The sequence below is a fragment of the Callorhinus ursinus genome, unplaced genomic scaffold (assembly GCF_003265705.2).
Source record: "Callorhinus ursinus isolate GAN/ISIS: 27379988/994484 unplaced genomic scaffold, GSC_fseal_2.0 scaffold18, whole genome shotgun sequence".
Classification (NCBI taxonomy): domain Eukaryota; kingdom Metazoa; phylum Chordata; class Mammalia; order Carnivora; family Otariidae; genus Callorhinus; species Callorhinus ursinus.
This window is the reverse complement of record NW_027397080.1, coordinates 5,899,333-5,907,223: the sequence shown is the minus strand read 5'-3', so window position 1 is coordinate 5,907,223 and position 7,891 is coordinate 5,899,333. Positions and strand designations below refer to the sequence as shown.

General features: G+C 38.4%; 1 pseudogene; it reads right to left on the bottom strand.

Annotated features, from left to right (window-relative positions):
- Positions 1–1,173: 1,173 nt before the first annotated feature.
- LOC112812427 (U6 spliceosomal RNA) lies at positions 1,174–1,273 on the bottom strand (annotated as a pseudogene).
- Positions 1,274–7,891: the final 6,618 nt, after the last annotated feature.

The window sequence follows — 7,891 nt, the reverse complement described above, 5'->3', positions numbered from 1 at the left end:
AGTTTATGGTATATTATAAGCCACTCTGTTTTCTTTAAACTTAAGACTTGTAAATGTAAATTGCTTCATCAATCTTTTGAGGTAGCCTCAGGCTTTTTCTGTGATTATGGGGCCAGTGGTTGAAGTGTTTCTTAGAGTGATTTGTACTTCTTGCATTTAACAAATCACCCATAATTTCTTTAAATGTTTCTTTAAAGGGGAGCAATAACTGGAAGGCACTTGTGAAGCGATCCGAAGGCAAAGTTCTAGGTGTATTTCTTCCAATCACAGAATTCTTATCTATACCTAATTTAACAAGTTTTTAGCAATTTGCTTTTAACAAGCCTTTCCAAAGCATTCAACTTAGTTTTCACAGAAACATCTTTCTTTATGCTCACATAATATTATAAATTTTCCAAAATTTAATTAAATTACGATAGCACATTTCACTGACATAAGAGAGTGGAATAAACCCAACTGACATTTGGTAGTCAGGTAGCTCAACTGGCAAGAACAGAACTACCCAAAAGCTTTCAAAAGTAGCCTCCTAACCATGTTTAGCATGCTGTGGGCATCGGTAAGTACACTTTAAAGTTTTTGTTTTTGTTTTTGTAATTTCTACAACCAATATGGGGCTTGAACTCATGACCCTGAGATCAGGCGTTGCATGCTCCACTGACTGAGCCAGCCCAGCGCCCTTTTTTAGAATTGGGAGAATAGGTTAAATAGGAACAAAGAAAGTTGCTATTTATTTTTGCAAAAAGTATATATGTTGTGGTGATGGTTGTACCACTCTATATTTACTAAAAATCATTGGATCATACGCATGAAATGGGTGAATTTCATTGTATGTAAAACCTACCAGAATAAAGCTGTTCTTAAAACATCATGTATTCCCGTATTTCTAGATTTTCACTGAATTTCTAATTTTCCTTGAATGGCTAAAGCACTGACAAAAAAACCCCACAGAATTCTCACTATTCACTTTTTCTTTTTTAAAGATTTTATTTATTTGTCAGAGAGAGAGAGAGATATCACAAGCAAGGGGAGTGACAGACAGAGGAAGAAGCAGGCTCCCCACTGAGCAAGGAGCTTGATACGGAACTCGATCCCAGGACCCTGAGATCATGACCTGAGCCGAAGGCAGACACTTAACCAACTGAGCCACCCAGGTGTCCCACTTTTTTTTTTTTTTTTTTTTTGGAACCCTTCACCAATCTGCGAGTCATCCTTGTGTAGGGGCCATGTCATCTCCTCCGTTTTGTTCCAATTTTAGTATTCGTACTGCTTTTACTTTTTTTTTTTAGGATTATTTATTTATTTATTTGCGAGAGAGGAAGAGAGCACACACGCACGCAAGCGGGGGAAGGGGCAGAGGGAGGAGGAGAGAAGCGGACTCCGGACTGAGTATACTGATCATGGAGCCTGACTCGGAGCTCCATGTCACGACTGAGATCATGACCTGAGCTGAAACCAAGAGTCAGCAGCCGCTTAACTGACTGAGCTGTCCAGGCGCCCCACCACTTTTTACTTTTTATACTTTCGTATGGTTTGAATTTTTACAACAAAAGATATATAACATTTATTTTATTTTTCCCCAAGCTTTTTTCCCCCAGTTTTATTGATATAATTGACATACAACATTGTATTAGCTTAAGGTGTACAACATAATGATTTGACATATGTATAGATACATAACTTTTTATAATCAGAAAAATTTAAGATATGCATATATCAAATGTATAATGAACAAATGTATAATGTATATATACATTAAAAATTATTGTACTTTTTGGGCGCCTGGGTGGCTCAGTTGGTTGAGTGACTGCCTTTGCTCAGGTCATGATCCTGGAGTCCCAGGATCAAGTCCCGCATCAGGCTCCTGCTCAGCAGGGAGTCTGCTTCTCCCTCTGACCCTCCCCCCCTCATGTGCTCTCTCTCTCTCTCTCTCTCATTCTTGCTCTCTCAAATAAATAAATAAATAAATAAAATCTTTAAAAAAAATTACTGTACTTTTTGTTTAAGATAATGAAATAAAGCTTCCTTATAGACCCTGCTTCTTCCAATACCTAAGAAAGTTAAAATTTCGTCCACAGCAAACAAAGGGTCACAACTCAGTATCTTAAATGTCAACAAGTGGCAGTCAAGGAAAGAAATAGAAGATTCTGGTCTGGAGTAAGTCAAGGCTTCCAATCCTGCCTCCATTCCATCAAAATTCATGTTGTTGGGTTCACAAAATCCTGGGAATTAACACATACATATGCACATATATTCAAGAGAAAGGAGAATTAAGTAGTTTCTTTATCTTCAACCTCTTCTCTCTGGAAAAGTAAAAATGACAATTGGGGAGAAGGTGAAGTGAGAAGTGAAGAATAGGTTAGGTGTTTTAGGTGCCCGTAAAGACTCCAGGAAAGCATACTAAATTGGGGGAGGTTTCAAGGATTGAGGCTCTTTTGTATCAGAATGGAAGACAACAACCCCTAGAAGAGTGAATCCTGAAATAGACTCCTAAAACTTCAGAAGACGTGGGGGAATGTATGTATTCTAACTAAGGCTGCATACCACTTCCCTTGAGTTCTGCCCTCCTCTCTTTCAGACAAGCTTATAAATCATAGAAAAAGTGCATACAGCATAAAATAGCAACCTTCAAGCTGCAGTTCATTAGGAAAACCAAGTCTGTTTCAGATAAAGTGGGAAGGAATTCAGGAGGCAAGTAGAGAAACAGAAAACATTCCCCCCAAGTGCTTTGAGCTCTAGAATAACCTAAAAAAATGAGCTCAGCAGACTAAGAACTCAAAAATGAGGTAAACAACTGAAAGAGATGAATACGAAATTACACTTCCTATAAAGCAAAGACCAAAGTAATATCATTTTAGAGCTAATAAATACATCAAAACCGCAAGGAGTAGAGTAGACATGGCTGGAAATGGAATTATTGATGTGGAAAGAAGGCTTGAAATAATCACAATAAAGGCAAATGAAAACCACAAAGAGATTAAAACAATCACCGCCAACCCAAGCATTTTTTAATCAAATACTTCAAAGTATCCATGTAGAAAATACCAACAGAGTACTTACTTCCTCTGGATTTGGTTTTAAGAGGAACCATTTAGTGAGAGACAAGTAAAATTCTTTCAATTTAGGTCAATGCCAAGTTGTTATTTTAATAAACAGCCTCTGAAGCTTATTAATACTGTAACAGTAAGTAAGAACTTGCAGAACCTGAATTTCAGTGTGACTTCAAAGAGTATTGAAAGTTAGTAAGTTACATATCTATTCCCCTAATAGACAAGGAACAGTGAGAACATGGAGTAGTACCTGAATGCTCATAGACTTCAGCTGTGTTTTGTTATTGTTATGGACTTTTTTTTTTGCACACAGGAAATGAAACTGCTTTACATAAATGAAATTTTTTAATTAAATTTCTTGTGATTAAAAACATATCATGCTTATTAATAATCCAGAGTTAGATGTCTACTGGCTTTTCAATAAAATGAACAGAGATTTCACCAAGTGACCACTTACCGTGAATACTTTCAGACTGAGAAAGAATATTTCCGTTATCTGAGCCATAAAAAAAGATCATGATACCATTATCTAGTGGCAGCAATGGATAAAAGTAATACCAAAATTTCTTGGTTTGTGGGCATTTGGCTGGCTTAGTCACTAGAGCATGCAACTCTTTTTTTTTTTTTTAAAGATTTTATTTATTTATTTGAGAGAGAGAATGAGATAGAGAGAGAGCATAAGAGGGGGGAGGGTCAGAGGGAGAAGCAAACTCCCCACCGAGCAGGGAGCCTGACATGGGACTCGATCCCAGGACCCCAGGATCATGACCTGAGTGGAAGGCAATTGCTTAACCAACTGAGCCACCCAGGCACCTGAGCATGCAACTCTTGATCTTGGGGTTGTGAGTTTGAGCCCCATGATGGGTGCAGGGATTACTTAAATGTAAAATCTTTAAAAAAAAAAAGTTTTCTTTGTTAACTATTGGGAGCTACAAAAATGACTAATAAAAGTGAAAAAGTTATATTAGACATGCCATCTACATTAAAAAACTTTTGAGAAAAATGCTGTCTTTTTGCCCAATGGAGAAGAATATCATCCCTTTTACTCCCCATAAACTGTTTAAATTTTATAATCTTATTTTAATTAAAAATAAAAAGATACCAGGGTGCCTGGGTGGCTCAGTTGGTTGAGCCTCCGACTCTTGGTTTCAGTTCAGGTCATGATCTCAGGGTCATGAGAACAAGCCCCACGTTGGGCTCACTGCTCAAAGGGCAGTCTGCTTGAATTTCTCTCCCTCCACCCTCCCCCTGCTTGCACAAACACACTCTCTTCTCTAAAATAAATAAATAAATCTTTAAAAAAATTAAAAATAAATAAAAAGATCTTTTCAATTTTCCAAAAAAAAGAATATCATCCCTTTTTTTTGTAACATTGAGACAACTTTTAAAGCTTTTGATATTTTTTGTCATATATAGACACACACACACACACACACACACACACACACACACAGTGTTTAAATTCTAAGAAGGACATGAAAAAGAAAATAAGGTTTCTCTTCCTCCCCATTTCTTATTAGGTCTCACTCCCTAGAGGCAATTCTGTTAGCATTTCTACGGTTTCATTTTCTTGGTATCTATCATGATTTCTTCAATAGATTTGTTGATTTGTTGATTTTAAACTGTATCTCTCCACAGTAAAAGATAAATTAACAAATTTCAACTTCTTTCTATTTCTCCTCTCCACCTCTAAATTTTTGTTAATTATTGTAAATAGTTATAACCTTTATAGCATGCACACAAGCAGGGGGAGCTAGAGAGGGAGAAGCAGGCTCCCTGCTGAGAAGGGAGCCTGAGATCATGACCTGAGCCAAAGGCAGATGCTTAACTGACTGAGTCATCCAGGTGCCCCAACATTTATATCATTTTTGTGACTAAATTACATACTAAATTAATTTGTATATAGATTAACTAAAAATTAAAAACTAAAACGCAACACTTACCATATTATAATTTTATAAATATTAACTGTAGAATCAAGTAGTATGATTAGACCTTAGTGATGAAAATATATTCCTAGGTCATTAAAATTTTGCAACTCAGAAGGGAGCCTTCCATGTATCAGGATCTTATGGGTCTTTTCTTTTTTCCCAAGTTTTTTTTCTCCCCCAAACTTTTTTAACTTTGGTCTTATACTTCTATTACTTAAATTCCCGGTGGTCTTCTTTGTTAGATTCCATTTACATTTTGCTGGAGTATTATCTATTGATGTGAAATGTTGGCAGGTTCGGGAGCAAATGGTCAAGAAAAAATTCTTGAGACATCTCAGTGCAAAAAAGGTGGTTTAATGAAGCATGGGGACAGGACCTGTGGGCAAAAGAGGGCTGCACTGGGATTGTGAGGAGTGACTGATTATGTACTTTAAGTTGGGAGCACATTAGGGATAGTGTAAATCTCTTAAGGAATTTGGAAACAAGGTTTCCAGCTAGCTAGCTGTTGTTAGGAAAAGGTCATTTATGACTGTCTAGTAAAACTTTAGTCATGAGACCCTTCAGGGTATATCGGGGGGCCATATGCATGGAGGATGATTGCTAACATATATCTTGGGGGGTAGAGATAAAGGAAGTTTCCAAGGGGATTTTTACAGGATCCTGGAGGTCAGGCTAATGTCCAAGCTAAGGTTGCCTTTTGCCTCTGGCAAAGTATTAACATTGAGGCAGTTGAGCCCCTTGAGGAAGGTCACTCTGCCTGTCTCAAGGACTTGTCAAAGGGCTACAAGTTGTAAGGAAATTTAATTTTTTTCTACATTTCTTTTGCCTTTGTTCTCCGCATCATCTGTGAGTAAATTTTTTTTCACAGCATTTGATATTAAGCATTTTGAGTTCCTACACATTTCTTATTTTCTCTCACGTTCAATTGACAGTTTGGCTAGGTATAGAATTCTGATAAAGTTTATCTCCTTGACCAGACTTCAGACTCTTTTGCCGTTCTTGGGATCTGTCCTCAGCCTGCACAGTCCAGTTTTAGCGAGAATCCTGTTAAGTCAGTTTGGCAAGAATTCCACTGCTATCTTTTTTTTTTTTAATTCCATTGATATCTGATCACCATTGATATTCGATCAAGTTCCTCATTCCACACCCTTGATGTCTAAAGAATCCTGTTAGACAAGTTTATCAAGAATCCCCCTACCCTGGGGCACCTGGCCGGCTCAGTCAGTAGAACTTGGCAACTCTTGATCTCAGGGTAGTTTGAGCCCCCTGTCGGGTAATAGAGATTACTTAAAAATAAAATCTTAAGAAAATAAAAAGAATAAAGAATCCCCTGAGATCCCCTTGCTCTGCTCGTTGCCTATAAATCGCCAGCTGTCTTTGCTGCATTTGGAGTTGAACTTGTCGTACTGAAGCCTCTTTGCTCTATTGCAATAGTACTGAATAAAATCCATCTTTGCTGCCTTTAACTACTGTCTGGCTCTCGTTCTCGACAACTCTGGGTTCAAATAGTTTTTCCCTCGCAACTTTGAAGACATTCATTACTAACGATGACAAGTCTCACTCCTTTACAGAGAACTTGTTTTGTTTGTTTGCTTGCTTGCTCCCCCCCCCCTTTTAGGATGTCTCAGTGCCTACTCATATCCCTATAGAGAGAGCTAGCCCAAGTTTCCTCTGCCTGTGTGTTTTTTCAATAGACCTATCCCTTAACCTTGAATTCTATGTGAACAGGAGGTATGCATCATATCATTAGGCAGGCTTCTTCATAGGTTGCCTGGGGAGTAGGCAGGCTGTCCAGTGACATGACTGACTCCATCATGAGGGTGGAGCACACTGCATGAATCATCCCCGAATAAAGCCATCGTTCCCCCACCCACACTACCTTTTATGCAGAACTGATCTGTTTTTTGTCAGGCTAAATATTCTGTCCAGGAGCCTGCTCTAGGTAAATCCTCACTGTCTTCAGAAAGCATCTATGCTGTGATTAGCAGACAAACCTTTAAAAAGAAGCAGTTGGGTTCTTCCTCTGGTGGATTGTCTTCCTTTGCCATATTGTCTATTGGAAATTCACCCTCCTCTGTGCTATTCCACATCACAAGGACTGGAAATTTGGGATCTGCATTTTCCAAAATCCCTTCGCAGTGGAGTTCATGTTAGTGCCAGCCAATGAAAGGCATTCAGGCGAGATATGGGTAGAAAACAAGCAGCAGAAACCATGCATTATCCTTCCTCAGGCAGCAGCAAGAAAATAAGAGGTTTTGCAGTGGCTTCCAGGTAATTTCCCACAAATGGCCCACCGAAAACTTCTAGTGGCAAGTCTGGGAGCAAAGGATGACTTTCTCTGACTTTCAAGCCTCCAGTTCTTCTAATGGTTTGGTAAAACAGCTATTTTCCTGAAATAAATTCCTTCCTGCTTAAAATATCTAGAGTAGTTTCAGTTTCCCTGACTGATCCCCTTCTGACACAATGACCAAGACAAGGAAAGCTGGGAAGATAAGCCTACTTTCAGACAAAATTGGCTGGAGAAAGTCCCATACTGTGAAGGCAGGAGGTGGCCGCTCTGAGAAAAGACAAGAGCCGAAATCACTAGAGCTCACACAAAGAACAAAGGGCCAATAACCCTTAAAGGAAAAGGTGACTGGGAGGGTGGGGGCTTTTAGACTGTGAGGACACAATTTTCTTTGTTACTACTGTATCCTTAGTGCATGGCATGTGCTTGATACAAAATTGGTGTATGAACATGTTTAATAAATGAATAACCCAGTAGAGGACTGCACCTGTCTTTGTGCTTCAGTTAGGATGCTTTTGGTTGCAAAATCAACCAAAAGCATTTTGGTTGGAAAATCCAACTTGAACTGGCTTGAGCAATAAAGGAAATCTATTATTCCACATACCTGAAAAATTTTTAGAGCTATG